We start from the raw sequence: 18763 nt of genomic DNA, 5'->3' as shown, positions 1-18763 counted from the left end.
GAGCATGCAAGAAAAGGGGAAAAGGGAAATATGAGATGAAATATGATCCATGCCTTGTGAATCTAGGACAATGGTTCTCAACTGGGAGCAATTTTTCCTTGGGGGATACCTAGCAATGGTGGTCACAGGTAAGGGGGGATACTACCCGTATCTAGTGGGTAGAGGCCAGGGAAGCTGCTAAACATCCTACAACGCACAAAATAGCCCTCCACAACAAAGAATTATCTGGCCCCATATATGAATGGTGCCAGGGTTGAGAAACTCCGGTCTAGAGACCCTGGAGGAAAGCAAAACTTTGGCAGGCACAGTGGCCTTTTTATCTGGTGCCAAGCAACTGACAATGATCATTGAAGATTTTGATATTAATTATAATATAACATAAAATATTCTCATTATTTTCCCAAGAGATGTGATTAAGTAATTCTTGAGTACTTACTGACCTAATTCAAAAAATTATATATATTTTGAGGTGTGGCAAAAGCCAATTTTTGTACTCTGTCCCTACGTTGATGTCTTTGGCTGTACACCACATAATTCATGAATGGATGGTAGGCTGGCAGCGTATTGTCTCAACTAACAGTAGGTATCAGAATTATGATAGAGTAGCGCATCCCACCACTGGTTGCACCCTGGCCTAGTGTTATTATCTAGGTGCTATCTTTAAGAGGTCAGGTCCAGAATCTGATGAACTATTGGATTTTCTATTACTCTTACTCTGTTCTATTACTATCTCATATCTGCCATAGCCCCCACAAAAAAAATTCCAAATGCATTATAAGTCTAAAGAAAAAGAGTATTATGTTTGTTGTGGTCCAAAGAGTCTGAGGAATTCGGCTCAAGGGAAAAGAGCTATGGGATAAAAAGACAAAACAATGGGAGAGGAAGAGAGAAGAGCTTCCATATGGCATGTGAGAAGAGGAGGGGAGTTAGGGCTTGAGAAGAAAGAAGAAGGGCCTGGCAGCTTAATAACCTTTTCCAGCAACAGATTTATAGAAGTTAGTGGTGCTTCAGGAAAATAAAGTGGTGTGCCTGATGCCTTTTGAAACAGGAGTCTGTTCTCAGCTTTTCATCTTCTATGCCTCCGTTATATGTAAATTGGGTTTCATGGCATATTAGAACTGTGAAGATGATTTAATATGCCAAAATGTGTTATGGATCATTTGTGCATCAGCTCTGCAGTTTAAACAGCAGTCACTGAGTCGAAACTCAAAACTTCCCTTGCCAAATCACAGAGAACTTTAGGATTAACTCGAATGAATGCAGCCCCTCTATCTAAAGAGAGCCATGGCTTTCCTCCACCTGTTCCAGGTGCGTAGCACAACTGCTCGGTGTGTTCATTTGTTTTCATTGCAGGATGGTGAACAAGACTAAGAGTGAGCATTTTCTTCATGCAGTATTGTCGTTAGAGTTCCTAGTTCTCTGACTGTGTCGTCTCTGCCCAGTTGTCAGAAACAGAAGTTGAGATGAAATACGGCACCTAATTATATCAACCATTTCAAGAGCCATCTTCTAGAAAAGAATTGTTCCTGGAAGGCAGGCCCATCGAACTAAGCAGAGTGCTCCTGGTCTCTCCATCTTATCAGCCACATATATTTATGGAACACTCTCGACTGAAAGAATAAGCAAATCATCTTCATAATTATCGTCATCATCACCGTCATCAACGCTATCATGATCAGTTGCACTATCTTAGGATAAATGCTTTAGTCCTTTCTTTTTAGAAATAGCTGGTTTTAGTTAGGAAAAAACTACTCTGCCCATTCTTCTCTATAGATGTTCTTGTAAACAGAAGGCGCAGTCCCCTCCTGTGGCACTGACTCAAGTTCTATGCCAAGGGCTGGATCAGTCACAAGACGGGGAACTCAAGACAGGGGGTGTTTGTTTATTTTTCCTTTTTTATTGTAATTACCTAGACTCACATAAAGATGATTTGAAATATCCCATGCAAATGATCGCAGAAAACAAACAGACAAACGAAGATTGTGGACAAAACATGGTTTCAACAACTAAGCTTACTTCATGAGATGAATTTCTCCCCTGTCTTGGCTAATCGTGTAATACCTTTTGTACATACTCACTTTCAGGTTATTGTCCCAGTAATTAAGAGCTTCTATGATACATCATGTTCTGCTTCAATACTCTAAATTCTGACTTTAACCTATCATGTTCACATGAATGAGGGAACCACAGTGACAGGGGAGGGTGATGGGCAATATATGGGCTGAGATCACAAGGGACTGTTTCTCCTACCCCTTTATCTCACATGTGCTCACTGTCTACATAATTAGACAAGTAGCCAGAAGCTGATACCGAACACAGACAGACCTCATAAACACACGGCCACAGCCTGAAGGGAGAGGATGGCTTTAGCTGGGTAGCTATAGTGGCAATTCAGGGTTTCTCATATGCACAGAAAAACTCAGGTCCCAAAGTTATGCCTGTCCCTATGGGCTCCTTAGCTGCTCAGTCAGTGATGATGGCCACACCTTGTCCTAGGTGGGTTTTTTTGTTTGTTTGTTTGTTTGTTTGTTTGTTTTCTTCTGGGGCCTTTTTGAATCCTGAAATCACACTATCCAGAATATGAAAATTATACATGCTGGAGTTGGAATGGAGACAGATGTTGGAAGGTCTGCATCGGCACAGTGCGATAGAACTTCCAGTGTTTATGAACATGTTCTCTATCAACATTTAGTACGGTAGCAACTAGCCACATGTGGCTATTGAGCATTTGAAATGTGCTAGAGTGACTGAAGAACTGAATTTGAAATATCATTTAATTTTAATTAATTTAAATTTACATTGTTACATGTGGCTAGTGGCTACTGTAGTGGACAGTCTAGTTCTAGATATTATCCTTGCTCTTTGAATGCTTATTCACTTTCCACGAATGTCATCTTGCCTTTGACCCTTATAATTCACTACACTCCTTCGATGAACAAAATATGGTTAATGCTCTCAAATTTATTTTGGAAATATACCCATTAGAGCATTTCTGCAGTATATTAGCTCCTGGTTAATGAATGAACTATGTAAGTTGGTTGTATAGAGCCATTGATAGCTATTACAGATGGATTCCCACATGTTGAGATAATATATGTAGCCTTATTCTGACTGCATTTGAATTCTGAGTTCTGTGTCCTCAGCTATCCTGTCTGAGCTCTATCCTGAGCTGTGGGATTAATTCACGTTGTTCTCATTAGTATCTATGCAAGTTACCTACAGAGATCTTCTAAGCAACAATGAGAGAAGTGGCCTCCCTGCCTTTTCTGGCTTTTGGTTATTCTATATTGTTAGGAAACCTCTCATACATTGTGCCACACCTGATATGATGAAGGAAATCACAGGTTCAGAAAGAAAGGCTAGTCCAATTCTTTGTGGTAAAGTTGGGTTAGCTTCTTTGCTCCTTGACTTGACATTTGTGCCTGGTAATATTCCTCTCGAGAAGTTTTTTGTTTTTTTTTTTTTTAAGGTTTTATTTATTTCAGAGAAAGGGTGGGGGGCAAGGTGCAAAGGGAGAGAGAGAGAGAAACTTAAGCAGACTCCATGCTGAGTGCAAAGCTGGACACGGGGCTCGATCTTGTGAACCTCAGATCACAACCTAACAGTTGGATGCTTAACCAACTGTGCCACCCAGGTGCTCCTCCTCTTAAAATGTTTTAATGAACCACGTTCCGAGGTTGCAGAGAGTTTCTTCAGCTCTCAATTAAATGTTAGGCAACATGCTGGGGCAGCCGCTATGGTCATAAGCACTAACATTAAGCAAATGTCCCTTTTTGTTGTGTCAAATCATGTCCGTGACAACATTTAAAAATTAGGAAATGATAGAAATCAAATAATAAACATAAGTGTTATAGACATGTTATCGGCATGGGTGTCTTTTCTGTTCCAGGCCCGGAGCAAAAAGTGTAGAATCTTCTTTCTTCCCAAAGCAACTCATCTAGACTTCTGCTTTGACAAACTCTTCATCCCCTTAATTTCAGGATCCCAAAGACTTTCTAACTTCCAAGTTTTCTTCCGAAGATCTTCTTTTCCCACAGCTTTTCTGGGCTTAAAGCATACTTGCCAAGGTTTCTGCATTCAATTCCTCCCAAACCTTTTCTACTATGTTCTTGGTCTCTTTTCTGGTGGAACTGGAACTGGATCAAGTTGTGGCAATTTCTGTAGTTGTTTTTCAAAACCATTCCTCTGCCTAATTAAATTATTTTTCCCAGATGGTAAATGTTATTCCAACAGTCCTATGGGCTGAAGAAAACACAGACCATTTAGAATATTAATTCTACTGACAAAGTCTTCATGTTGTTACATCAGAGCAGAGACTGAGTCATTCTCCTCAGTGGATCATGACCTTTAGGGGAAATCACATTGACAGTGAAGGGCAAAAGGTGAGAAGATGAGATCAACATGGCTCTCACCTCTTGGTCATCAGCATTAAAGCAGAGCAGAATAGGTAAATTTAGTTTCCTCTAGGTTCTCCTTTTCCACCCAATAGAAACTTCCCTAGTCTCCACTTAAGCAGCTACGATCTACAAATGTAGACTTGACTCATTCTCTTAGTCCATTCAGACTGCTATAGCAGAATATCATAGACTGAGGGGCTTGGGAAAGCAGAAAAAAATTTTTAAAGATTTTATTTATTTAATCATGAGAAATACAGAGAGAGGCAGAGACATAGGCAGAGGGAGAAGCAGGCTCCCGGAGAGGAGCCTGATGTGGAACTTGATCCCAGGATGTCGAGATCACACCCTGAGCCAAAGGCAGATGCTCAACTGCTGAGCCACCCAGGTGCCCCAGCAGAAATTTTTTCTCACCATTCTGGAGGCTGGGAATCTAAGATCAAGGCACCTGCAATTTGTTGCCTGGTGAGAAATCCTAGTTCTGACTAGGATAGCTCATAGATAGCCATCTTTTCACTGTATCCTCACACAACAGAAGGAATGAGAGAACTCCCTGGGGTCTCTTTTATATGGGCACTAATTCCATTCATGGGGGCTCCACCCTCACCATCTAATCACTGCCCAAGGACCCCAACTTTTAATCACCATAACTTTGGGGTTAGGTTTCAACTTTTAAATTTTGGGGTGAAAACAAATATTTAGTCTATAGTACTCACGTTACTGCATGTTATATGGTTTCAGTGAGATTTCTTCCACCTACCACCAACAGGTCATGATTAGTTTTCCTGCATATCTTACTCATCTCTCTCCCCCTTGAGAAGGTGGTATTACCTCACCCTAAGAGATGGTAGTTATTCCTGGACTTATCAGCTAGAAAAAGTACCCTCTTAGAGCAGGTACTCTTCCTCAAATTCCACCATTCACAAACAAACCTGTGAAGATACTCTAATACAGAAGAAAGCCAAGGGAATTTTTTTCCTGGCAAAGTAATTTTACCCCTGCCTTTTTGGGATTCACACATTCCGTAGTGACTTTTCCATTACCAGGGCTTTTCTTCTCTCGTGCTGAGTATACCAGGCCACAGAAGGGAAAAAGTAGCAATGTGTAGAGTTGCAGAAGAGAGTTTGGGGGTAAGCAGGCCATCCTGTGTAGCAGGTCATGGGTCACTCATTTCACATACCTGTAGAGTTGCCCCCATCCAAATGGAGGCAACAACGTTATAATTTGAAAGCAACAAAAATTGAATACATCATGTCAACTCAGGCCTCCAGTGTGAGTTATTCAGCTTGCTAAATCAATTCCATCTGACTTAATCTGCCTTTAGAAGGCATGGACAGTGAGAGGAGCAGTCTGAGTACTTTTCTCATTTTATCTGCTTATGTTGCTCTTAGCTCTTCCAGAAAGTGCAGGTTTGGTGCTTGTAGACCTCAAAATGAGTTCCCCAGAAACAGCATGATCTCATCACATCATGCTATCTGTACCTTTTCTCATCAGGTTATCCTATCTTTCTTTAAGAACAGACCAGAATATCCCTGGCTTTTCTTGTAGCCCTATCTTATTACTTACAAATGGCAATCTAATTTATTGTCTTCCAAGCACCACGCATTCCTTAGCTACCTTGTGTGTGTGTTTTTTTTTTTTTCTGATTAATTTATCTTCATCTTCCCCTAAGATTTTACTCATTTGCATTTTCCTTAAAGTTATTTAATTATGTTATCTTCTTATTTAAAGCCTCTTTGGATTGAGGGAAGCAGGAAGATAGAGAGGATAGCAATGGCTCAGTGACATTATTTGGAGCCTGATTTTTATGCTGTTAATGAATCCCTAGATAACCTCTGGAAAGTCAGTGAGCCTCTGTCAGTGAAAATGTCTTCACCTTGAAAAAAATGAGACAGGAACAATGCACCCCCCTGAAGTGACCATGGGGAATAATATACAAAATGAAATTAATAAAGTGAAAGTGATTACAAATCAGTATTTGCAAAGATCACAAGGAATCTGTCCCCCTGCAGATGAATTGTAGTATCTCTTGTTTTGGAACCTGACCATTTCTACATGGTGGAGTGGGAGAAATCTTTAAATTTATTAATGAGGTTGTTTCTTCAATGCTTTGCGGCCATAATGCCCATAGGGAAAGTGATATTAGCATCTTCTACAAAATCAACTGTTTTCATGCCCTGTCCTTCTCTTTGTGCTTTAATTACAATAGGACTGATTAAAAGATTGGAGCATGCTAATAAAATTTCTTCTCTTGCCACAAGATATCTTCCTGATTCAGATATGAAAAAAATCTAAACCCTCACCTTAGAAATCTCTTCCTTTAGGTCTTAAAGGCTTTTGGTTCTTTAGTAATCCCCAAACTTAATAGAAAAACTATTGTCATATATATATATAATGTATATATGATATATACTTATATATACTTATATGTATATCATATATATTACATATATATCACATACATGAATTTTCATACATCTGTTACCTTTCTTACATATGTATAAGTAAATACACAAAATATATATGGAATAAAATACTTTATGCAATATTGTTGAGTAACTAATACACACCAAGACTAGAGAAGTTGGAGAATTAAAAAGAAAGTAAGAGGTCAATAAATAACTTGCCTACTTTGTCACTGATTCACTTCCTTAAAAATAATTTTAAAATTTTAGGTAGATTAAGATTTCTGGGAAAATTGTGAATATCATACAGAGAGTTCCTGCATATTCAGTTTCTCCTAACATTGTGCAATAATACAGTATGTTTGTTACAATTAATGATTCAATAACGATACATTATTATTAACTAAGCTCCCAGCTAAAGTCATACTTCAGAGTGAAAAGCTAAAAGATGAGAAACAAGATAAGGATACCAACTCTCACCACTTTCATTGATAGAGTGCTGGAAATCCTACCCAGAGCAATCAGGCAAGAAAAAGAAATACAATACAGCCAAAAAATAAAGAAAAAGTAAAATTGTCTCTATTTGCAGATAACATAATACTGTACATAGAACACTCTAATGACTCCACCAAAACAGAACTGATAAACTAATTCCGTAAAGTTGCAGGATACAGAAATCAATAGACAAAATGTAATCATGTGTCTATATATTAACAACAATCAGAAAGAGAAATTAAGAAAACAATTCTATTAACAGCAGCATCAAAAAGAATAAAATGCCCGAGAATAAATTAAACCCACGAGGTGAAGAATCTGTGCACTGAAAACTATAAGACACTGATGAAAGAAATTGAAGATACAAATAAATGGAAAAATAGTCGTGCTCATGGATTGAAAGAATTAACACACCATATACTAAAATCAATTAAAAATGGATTAAAGACTTAAATTTAAGATTTGAAATTCATAGAAGAAAACATAGCAGGTAAGCTCCTGACATCAGTCTTGGCCATGATTTTTTTTGATTTTACACCAAAAACCAAATCAACAAAAGCAAAACTAAACAAGTTGGACTACATCAAACTAAAAGATAGCTGCACAACAAAGGAAACCATTAACAAAATGAAAAAGCAACTTACTGAATGGGAGAAAATGTTTATAAATTATGTATCTGATAAGGGATCAATATCCTAAATATATAAAGAACTCACACAACTCAATAGCAAAAAGCAATCTGATTAAAAAATGGGCAGAGGAATTGAACACAAATTTTTCCAAAGAAGATATACAAATGGTCAACAGGTACATGAAAAGGTGTTCAACATTTCTAAGCATCAGGGAAATGCAAACCAAAGGGGGAAGGAGCAGAAGGAAAGAGAGAGAGAAGCAAACTCCCTGCTGAGCGCAGAGCCTGACTTTGGGCTCCATTTCAGATGCATTAACAACTGAATTTTTCGTTAGTATCACTCATGGGAACAGAGAGTAGAAAAGTGGTTGCAAATAGGCTGAGAAGAGGGAAGTAGGAAAAAGTTGGCAAAAAGGTATAAACTTTCAGCTATAAGATCAATGAGGTCTGAGGATCTGTTATATAACATGGTGACTATAGTTGATAACATTGATTATATCATTGAAATTTGCTGCGAGTGGAACTTAAGTGTTCTCATAAAAAAAGATAAATATGTGAGGTGATGAGTGTGTTAATTAACTAGATGTGAGGAATCCTTTCACAATGTACATGTATATCAAACTATGACGTACGCTTTAAATATCTTACAATGTTGTCAATTATACCTCAATCAAGCTGAAAAAAAAAGTCCACACTTCATTTGGATTTTGTTTTTACCTGGTGTCCTTTTTCTGTTCTATGATCCCATCAAGAATACCATATTACATTTATTCCCACTGTCATCTTAGGCTCCTATTGGCTGTGACATTTCTTAGATTTTTCTTGTTTTTTGATGTCCTTGACAATTTTGAGGTGTACTGGTCAATATTCCATAGAATCAGTGTTTGTCTGATGTTTTTCTTATAATTCACCTGGGGTTATGGGTTTGTAGTGAGGAAAATCACACAGATAAAGTGCCATTGTCATCATATTCTATCATATCAATGGTACGTACTATCAACATGACTTATGATTGTGAGGATTACATCAAGCTGGAGAGGTAGATGCTCCAATCACAGGCAGCTTCTATGGAGGTTCATCTGATGGCTACTCTGTGGGAATTCTGCCCAGGTGTTGCTTGATCTAGATTTTTTGACAGAAGTCAATAATTGCAATGTTTATGCAAAATATACTTTTATGTTGAAAACTAATTCAAATTTAAAACATGATAGTTCCATCCTTGTTTGGGCCAAGGAAAATGTCTGTAGGCCAATGTTCTATGGTCACTGACTTGGAAACTCTTTTGTAAATAGATGGTCATCATTAAGGTTTTTGTTTAAAAAGAAAGAAGTCTTACCAGATTTGGCTCTGTTTGTTTCATGCTTTACAAATCATTTCTACTAGTGATAGGAATGAAGAGATGGGTTGAACAAGTCAATGGGAGAACCATTGGTCCATCACTTCAAGTGATAATAAAAACTTGAGCCAGGCTGTGGGTACAGGGATTGAGAGAAGGTGATAGATTTGGAGACATCTCAGAGGTAAAACTGTGAGCACTGGTAGTATGTTGGATTTACCAGGTGGAGATAAGGAAGACGTCAGTGATAGTGTCAAAGTTTCTGATTTGGAGACTAAAGCAATAAAATGGCATGGTCGAAGGAGGGAAAATAGGGAAAAAGTAGGTTTGCAGATGTAGACGGAGGTGTCTGAGTTCCCCAGTTGGATACATTGAATGAGCAGCTGGAAATACAAATCAGTATCTGAAGAGAACCAGCCTGGCCAGAGATCTAGGTTAGGGTGTGTCTTCAAAATACAGGTGATAGCTGCAATCATAGCAGGGTATGAGAACACATATAAAACAAAGAGAAAAGTACATAGCTTTTCATATAGGTGAGTACAGAGAAAAGGGAGCTGGGAAAAGACAACATTGAAGATACACCTTGTGCAACCCTTTCTCTCCATGGTCATGTGTTTTGTTGTTGTTGTTGTTGTTGTTCTGTTTTGGTTTGGTTTTTTAAAGATTTTATTTACTTATTCATGAGAGACACAGAAAGAGAGGCAGAGACATAGGCAGAGGGAGAAGCAGGCTGATGTGGGACTTGATCCCAGGACCCCGGGATCATGACCTGAGCCAAAGGCAGATGTTCAACCACTGGGCCACCCGCATCCCTCCATTGTCACGTGTTAAAGGGATTAGGAGTGCACATTTGGAGCTCCCACATGTACTTCCTACTTTATCAGCCACCTACTGCGTTACCTTTTGGTTTCTGACCCCCACACCTCTGTGTCTTTAAGCACCTACTATCACCCAGAGACACCCCCCCCCCCACCTTTCATCTTGCCATTCAGAAGACAGCAGATTCCTTGTCTTCTCTCCTTTCTGATCATTTATTTTCTCTTCTTCTCTGGTTTGATTTTTTTTTTTTCCAACTTCTCTTTGGGTGGAGAACTGGGTTCAAACCTGTGTGACTTTGGGCAAGTATCTTAACTTCACTGAGTTTCAATACAGTTATCTGTAAAGTGGAGATAATCTCTACTTCCTGGTGTGGCCCCATGGATTACAAGCTTTACCATCAAACACCCGTCCTTGCACCTGGACGCATGCACTCAGTAACTAAAGGCTCACTGCTAACTCTCACTTCTCTTCCTGATCCCTTACCATTTTGGCCGTGTCTCTGCTGTCACTGATTATGAACATTCTTACTATTTCCTTCCTCTGATATGTAGTTCAGGCTCTTTGAGGACTAAGAATGGAATGAATCTGAATTTACATTTGTGCTCCCTTTCCAGAACATAGTGTGCGTGCAGTAAATAAAATATTAGATGTATGTAAACACCTACAGATAAATATCTCAAATATCTGGAACATCATAGGCCTCGACAGGTAACTGTCAAAGGAATGAAGCCTGCTTATGAGTTTTTAAACTCCATTCTAATGTAAACAAAACGTGGGAAAAAAGGAAATCTTAGCTTGCTTTTATAAATCACAAGTAACATTTTAAATTCTAAGCCTTTTGGGCCTCTCATATGTCACCAAGGGCTGTGCCCCTTCCTGAAGTAAAATATTAATCCATGCTATCACTGGAAGGAGCAGCACCCTAACCGACTGACCAGCTAACTAGTCTAAAATCCTGCCTCCTTGGCACTCGTGGTCCAGAGAGAGAACATTAATCACAAGAGCCTGGCACTAGGCCAACATGGGGTCGGGCTCTGTTTCCCTAAGCCCCTCCTGAAGTGTTCCTTCACATCACAATTCCCAAACTGCCTGCCCTCCCATGTTTTATTTTGACTCTGTTCACTCCCATAAAGGTAAAAAATGGAAAGGAACCATGCCATTTAAAGAAAATTGGCATCTGCATATGTGGCAGCTGTGGACTGGTAGAAAAGGTGCCATAAGGAAAAGCCAACAAGATTGATTGTGATCTTGGTGGTGCCCCATATTCTGTGACCCCGGGCAAGTCGCTAACATCCTTGAGTCTCAGTTTCTTCATCTATAAAATGGGGATGCTCATTAAATAATGTGCTGCCGCCTTCCCAAGACTCTTGCTAGATCAGGTCAAGCAATTGGAGCTATCGGAAAAAGTGAGTTTCCTTCTGAGTCTTTCGTAGATAAATAAAAAGAACAATTAAAAGAGGGGTCCTCCCTACAGAAACGAATAACACTGATGGACTGTCACATGGGGAAAGAATTTGCTGGCTTCTCAAGGGTAAATCTCCTATTGATTTGATCTTTGGCCATTTCAGAGGGAATTCTTTGACCCGTCCTGCATCTCCCTCGCCAGTCTCAGTTTTGCATGTCTGCATGGACCTGGATATTCCTTAGAAATACATTTTTGACCTCGTCTTTCACGTGTCCTCATATCCGTTGCTTCTGCACACACACACATTCTCGAGAAATTAGTTGGGCACCGTTGGAGCTCGCATATAAAGCCTAAGTGTAAGAATCTGGGAAAATCATCTGTCAGTTGTAGGTAATAATCGTCTTAAATAAGCAGTTCGGGGCTTATCTAAAGCTCGCCTGAGCTAAACAAAGAAAGCAGTCAGCAGAGCGTCAGACGCTGCACTCTGCTCCCTGGCTGGACCTTGCACTGGGCAGACTGGTAACAGGGAGGCTGCAAGACACACTTTGAACCAGGGGTTCTAAGGCTGCAGTGGGGTTAGAGACGGGGTGACAGCTGCACTTTGCAGCCTGAACTTTGTACCTAGACACGGGGACATTTAATCTCCATAACAGGCACTTTGTTTCATTACTTATTAACAGCTCCTCCCTGAGTAAAGTTCTTTGTTAATGGAGCCTTAAAATACGATCCCTCTCCCCTTTATTCCTGCCACGGGGATGGGCATTTGTGCTCGTTTGCACTATCCTCCCTGCACACGGGCTGATCTTTCCACGGGGAAGGCTTTCCCTCTGTAAAATCGGTCCTCGTAGAGGTGCCACTTTGTAATTACTGCTCTAGAGGCCGCACGCGGCCATCCGGTTTATATTCGGAGAACGTAACCGAAGTCCCTGTGCCATCACATGTCGCACCAAGCGATGACTGGTGTCACTTCACCTCTTCCTCCCCTAGCACCTCTTTTCTTTTTTGCTCTTTCTTTGGGTCCCTCCTTTTTCCTCCCCATTTCCCCCCCCCCCCTTCTTATTCCTTTCTGCACGTTCAGCCTCTCAGTGGCACTGGAGTTAAATAATGGTGACCCCTGTCACATACATCATTCCCCCAGCCGGCGTAGCCAAGACATGTTTTGTTGCAGCTGGAAGTCAAAGCAATTTAAGTGCACATTCAAGTATCTTCCTTCTCAAATAAACACATTTGTACTTAACTACCCCCCATCAGTGACTGATATTCAGTAAGCTTGAAGGCTTAGCTATTTAAAGAGAGGCTCTGGACTCCAGAAAAGGGAAAGTGGGGTTGCTTAGGGAGGCAAGCGTTAATTACCCTCCATAAAATAAATACCAGTTGTACCGAAAATGCTCAGACTTCCATGCCCCCAAACAAGAGAATATATAGACTGTCTTGATTGCTACATTGTGTTCAATACTGATCAATACATAGGCTTTGGTTTCTGGGACTTAGGAAGCAATGACCACAGGCTATTCATTTTAGTAAGTAACAAAGACCAGGGAGCCCTGGTGGAAGCTTTGCTGGAGGATTTGGGGGGGGGGGGGGCGCCAGAAATTAACCTTTCACCACTCAGCTACTTTGTCTATTTTGGGAGTAGTTGGGCTTGGTTCAGACAATAATTCACTTTCTTCTCATTTTTCTTTTTATGTTTAAAGATGCCTGTGTGTCTAGCTCTCATTCACAGAAGGGTCAGCCCCGGAGTCAGCCCCGTCTGGGCACCATGCATCAAAACCTGCCAATCCTCCCTGACCCCCCTCACTCCCCCAACAGCACACATACCCTCCAGGGGCTTCCACCCCAACCACCTACCTGTTTCAGCCTCCAGCCACCAAGTCCCTTTATGCGTAAGCTGGTTGGTCAAAGCTGTTTTGAAAGCCAGAGTCTATGTTTACACATCCATGCCTTACTTTTCTCTTGTTTTCCCTGAGTTTTTACCCCTTGCTCCTCCCCCTCTCACTCTCTCTCCTTTTCTCTTTCCTTTCTCTCACTCTTTTCTTTTCCCCCTTCGCTTCCTCAAATATGTAGTTTCTGAACTCATCGCTGGAATGCAAGTGAAGATGTCCGGGAGCAGGTCTGGCTTCTCTGTGCACATGGCCCTCTCTCATCCCTCCTACATTTTTGCAAGCCTGCCATGCCACAGGGCTGTGACCCAGTCATATATCCTGGCATCTGGATTTGGATTATTCATAAGAAGAGAAGGTGAATTAAAAACAAAGAACTCCCTTGGAAATGTTAAGTCTCCAGCTTTTACTTTCAGTGTCATCCGTGGTTGATCCACAGACCCTGTATGCCTCATTTTCTAGACTTGGCTTTCCAGGTACCACCCATTTCACAGTGGAATGGCAGGAGTTTCACTGTTCCCAAATCCACGATGTTTCGGTACTAAAATGCTGTGCTCTGGGCTTCGGGGGCTTGCCCCCTCCTGCAGCATTCTGTAGCTTACTGCTTTCCTCTTGGAGCACTCACTCCACAACCGCAGCTGGCTTTCCACCAGCTCCTCCCATGCCCTGGATTAGGACTGCACCTGTTTGGGATTTACTCAATCTGAAAAATAGTAGGACTCCTCAAGAACACCTAATTACCTTTGCTCTGAAAGCAATGCACTCAGATGCTTTGGCAGCACACTTAGGACAGTCAGGGCAGCAGACGTGGCCTCCAAATTCAGCCCCAATTATCAAAGACAAACCACCAATTACCCCCAACTAGAACAGGGCCATTGAACCCTGATTTATATCCCCGCCTCACTCCTCTCCCGGCCTCTCAGTCCCAGAACCTTGCCACCTGCTCAGGCGGGAAGGTTTCACAAAGTACAAGCAAAGGTTATTGCAGCTTACGTAGCTGACAGCTATGAGATACAAGACAAACTTAGTTTGAGTTTATATCCACGCTTAATAATAATCCAAGCTTAAAGATGAAAAACGTGAGGCTTATTGGATTTGTTTTTTCCCTTTCTTTCTGAGTAAAGATGAATTAAGTGAAGCAAACATGATTATCCCATTTGGTTCCTAGTTACTGACCAATGATTGAGAATGTTTAAGCCGATGTTGGGTTCCGTATTTCACGAAAGTCAACAACTCCTCCATATCCTTCAGTTCCTCTCCATGCATGGACACACATGGGGACAGAAGAGAAGCCATGGGAAAAGCAGACAGTAATCCTGCTGTGGATGAAACAGAGCACTGAGCAGAAGCAGCAGCAGCAGAAGACCAGTGTCTCTGCACGAGGGTCTGTATCAACTGCCTGAGTGATGGGATTTCACCTCCCCTTGGAGTGATAACTATTTTTATCTATAAAATGATGATTTGGAGGATATAGTCTTTGGTTCCCAGACTGAAAGGTAAAGGAAAGATGCACAGAAAAGGAAACTAGAAGGACAAAGACGTTGCCATGCTGAAAGCAGGACGGTCGTAAAGTTTGGGAAAGAACATTGTCTCCAAAGAAGGATGCTATTGGTTTGCTTTCTCTAAGCCATCACACCAATCTCTCCTGTAATTTCCAGATAAATCCCTTCTCCTCTTACCATGTTCAGATTCCTTTTTTATAGAAGATAATACTGACGGATGCCTGGGTGGCTCAGTCATTAAGCATCTGCCTTTGGCTCAGGTCATGATCCAAGGTCCTCGGATTGAGGCCCGCTCCAGCTCCCTGCTTAGCGGGGAGTCTGCTTCTCCCTCTCCCTCTGCCCTTCCCCACTTCTAATGCACATGCTTTCTCTCTTTCACTCTCTCAAATAAATAAAATCTTAAAAAAAAAAAAAAAGAGGAGAATACTGATACCAACCATAACAACAACAAAAAGGAATAGAGGACAGTGGTAAATTTTGCCTTGTGTTAAACTTTTTAAAATACAAAGTTAGATTAACTAACTATTGCTTGACATAATCAATCAACTCTGCAGTCCCGTAATTTCCACCCATAATTTCTTCTTTGTGATAACTTTGCATTTATCTTGGACATAGGTCAAGGTTAAGTGCTTTTGCTTATCCAAGAAGAGCTGCTATGGGTTAAAGAAAGACTAACATATCTTTTAAAAGGTCATCTAGTTGCTGGTTCTCAATCCTGGTACATGCATGAATGCCCAGTTACTTGTTATCACTTTTTATGATAGTTATGCTATTCCGAAAATAGCACTTCAAAACTTTTGATCCGAAAGATCCATGTTTTACCTGTGGTTTCTCTTCCCTAGCTACCTTCATCCCTTACCTATTTCAAGCTGCTGTTCCTGTCCTCACCTCTAAGTTATCTATTCCTTTTTCAGCCATTTCTTCCCTTTCTGAGGTCAACATGAAGGTTAGGTAATAGCTCCATGTCCTTTCGTGCTTCCTTTTTGCACTTCGAGTCTTGGAGACACTTATGTGCTGGCATAAGTCTCAAAATAATTTGTCATCTTTCCAGATGTAGATTTCAGTTCTTTGTTCGTTGCTGAGAGACAGTGCTTTACCTGAGATCCATCCTTCCAAGTTGCAGTAGCAACAGTCCCTTGGTTTAGGCTTCACTTGTTGCACTCCAAAGGGTGCAAAGAAGGTAGCAAAAAATATGAACTTTGGGTTGTTCTGGTTTGAGAGGAAAGAGACAAGAGGAAATCTGGACCATTGACCTACTTACTTTGCAGAGCCTCTAAAGTGAGAACAGAAAGGAGTCCAAAGTCCCCAGAAAGAAAGGAAAATTGCTCTTGATTAAGCACATACTATATAGCAGGCACTATGCTAGGCTGAAGACTTGATATGTCTATTTCTACCCGAGGACAGAAAGCTGAGCCAGAGATTTGCACAGCACACACAGCATTTACCAGAATTAGAGATTTAGCAGAGAACCAAAGGTGTCTAAACTTCCCCCCGCCCACCTCCGCACTCAAATCTCTCCACAATTTAGCTCCCTATGACCCCTCCAAATTTACTGCTTATCATTATGCATAATATATCCTCCCCTCAAGCCACCTCACCACTTTTTTACTTCTGTGCTTATGCTCTTTTATGGTAGAAAATATAGTCTTTGGAGCCAGCTGGATCTATGTTTGGGTCCCGATTCTGTCATTAGCTCGCTGTGATATATTTGAGCCTCAGGTGCTTCATCTTTAGAATGGGGCTTATGACTCTGCAGATTTCAGGTAGTATCATGTTGAGGCTTCGAAATACACATAAAGGACTTGGCCTTCTAGCTGGCATGCCGGAGCCACCCAGTGATCTGTTGTTAGGTCATCACTAAGATTAGTATTGAATGCTTCCCCACCCCCATCATCTTCTACAGTTTACTCATCAATCAACAGTTTACTGGTCAAGTTCTCTTTGAAAAAAAATTTTTTCACTCCTGCTTCAAATTTATAGATTTCTTTTCTTCATATATTTCATTCTTGGTCATATATTCATATATCTAGCTCAAATTCCTTAAATCTTAAGGAACCTCAAATTCCTTGAATACAAAAGCCAAATCTTATGTATCTATGTTGAGCCTGACTTTTCAGTAATCAGCAATAAATATTTGTTGAATTTTAACCTGTTCAGAGTTTGGCCTTACTGAGCTTCTGAGGATCTGAGACCGTATTTTACCAGAGTAAGTCACAGTCAGCATCCTGGAAGCTCTTAATTTTAAAGAAGTTCAAATGATATAATGAAGTTACCATTAAAATACAACACTGCAATATCACGTTGCTCTAATAAACTATTTTTTAAAATACCTACTTTTTGGGTTCACATGTTCTAAGAACTTGCAAAACTTGGGATTAAAGTATACTGGAAAAACGTGTTGGTATCCCCTTTAACAAAACAAAAAGCCCCAAGATTAACATAAAAAACTGCTCCCACAGAACATGAAAGACTCCTAACTCTGGGAAACGAACTAGGGGTGGTGGAAGGGGAGGTGGGCAGGGGGGTAGGGGGTGACTGAGAGACGGGCACTGAGGTGGGCACTTGACGGGATGAGCACTGGTTGTTATCCTATATGTTGGCAAATTGAACACCAATAAAAAATAAATTTATATAAAAAAAACTGCTCCCTGTATTTGTTTTCCTCTTAACTTCTCACCAAAATGAAATAAATCAATAGAATGTTGTGGGAGCTGGCCCTCTATATAAATAACCTGTGGTTTGCTTTTGGTTCAATATACTGATTTACCCAGCACATGCAAGATTATAAATTACCTTTGGTAAGATATAAGTGAACAGTTTGAAGTGATGACTACACTACACAGTTTAAAGAAGGATCTAGAAATATTTTTATTTCTACTATGAGGATCTTACAAAAAGTTAAGGAGCAGTGACATGTAAAGTTCAGAATGCAGATAAATCTTCACTCACCTGCTCAGAGATTAGCAAACCTTCCTCCCTGAACTTTACAGGTTTGATCCACACCCAAGAAACACACCCTTCTCTGCCTCTGGGATCTGCCCCAACCAGCTTTCTTACCCAGGACAGGCTGTAAGTAATTCTTTTGTTCCTCTTTATGTGAATCACTTTGTCTCACCATTTCCTGCATTTTTCAGAAGTTACTTAAATAGGTTATTTTTAGGAACAAGTTGGAAGTTGCTGGTAGTTTTTACATTATCTACAAAGCTCAGAGTCAAAAACTAAAGCACAAAATTTACCGCTGGTGCCAATCAACCTTCTAATCTATATAGCCAAACTTCTATTAGTCATTGGAACTATTTCCTTTCTTTCACAATATTTTGAGTTTCCTCAAGTCCTTCGTTAACTGTTCTATCTACATATCCTTGGCCACAGGTCAAGGGGGATTGGAGGGGGATGGTTTGGAGGGTAGGAAAATCTCAAGCTTCTCTAAAATATAAAGAAAAAAAATTCCATGCAGAGATGAGTGTAACCCTCTAAGTAAGAAAACCTTCACCCAAGAGTGTTGTGTAATTAGGAGTGTCGAGCACATCCACATATGGTTGGTTTGTCTTGTCCAGTTGGCGTGACAGCTATTTAGAGTATCTTGCAAATGATAAAAACACTACATACCTGGAAGCATCCTCTAAATCAGGAGGTTTCTGTGTCACCATATCTGTTCTGGGTAAAAAGAAGGGGCAATGGACTGAATCAACCCTTCACTCAACAAATATTATTTACCACCTACTGTTCTATGCATGCAAAGCAATGCATACTTGGCCTGAGGAGCATTCAGACCAGCATAACACCTGTGCCCACAGAAGCAGTTGTGATTAGGAAAAATAACACACACCTAAAATGTAATTGTGCACACTACACAATCAGCTTCTTGTGTCAGGTCCAGCTTCTTAGGAAAGACG

The 18763-nt window shown here is 40.5% G+C and overlaps 1 long non-coding RNA gene across 1 annotated transcript; it reads right to left on the bottom strand.

Moving 5' to 3' along the window:
* Nucleotides 1-3445: 3445 nt before the first annotated feature.
* On the bottom strand, nucleotides 3446-17955 carry LOC140621480 (uncharacterized). The gene is made up of 2 exons (XR_012021195.1): nucleotides 17817-17955; nucleotides 3446-4242 (listed from the first exon to the last, which is right to left on the bottom strand). It is a non-coding gene; the product is annotated as an uncharacterized lncRNA (long non-coding RNA).
* Between the last annotated feature and the right edge of the window lie 808 nt (nucleotides 17956-18763).

The sequence above is a fragment of the Canis lupus genome, chromosome 30 (genome assembly GCF_048164855.1).
Source record: "Canis lupus baileyi chromosome 30, mCanLup2.hap1, whole genome shotgun sequence".
NCBI classification, from domain to species: Eukaryota; Metazoa; Chordata; class Mammalia; order Carnivora; family Canidae; genus Canis; species Canis lupus.
This window is presented reverse-complemented; position numbering and strand designations above follow the sequence as displayed.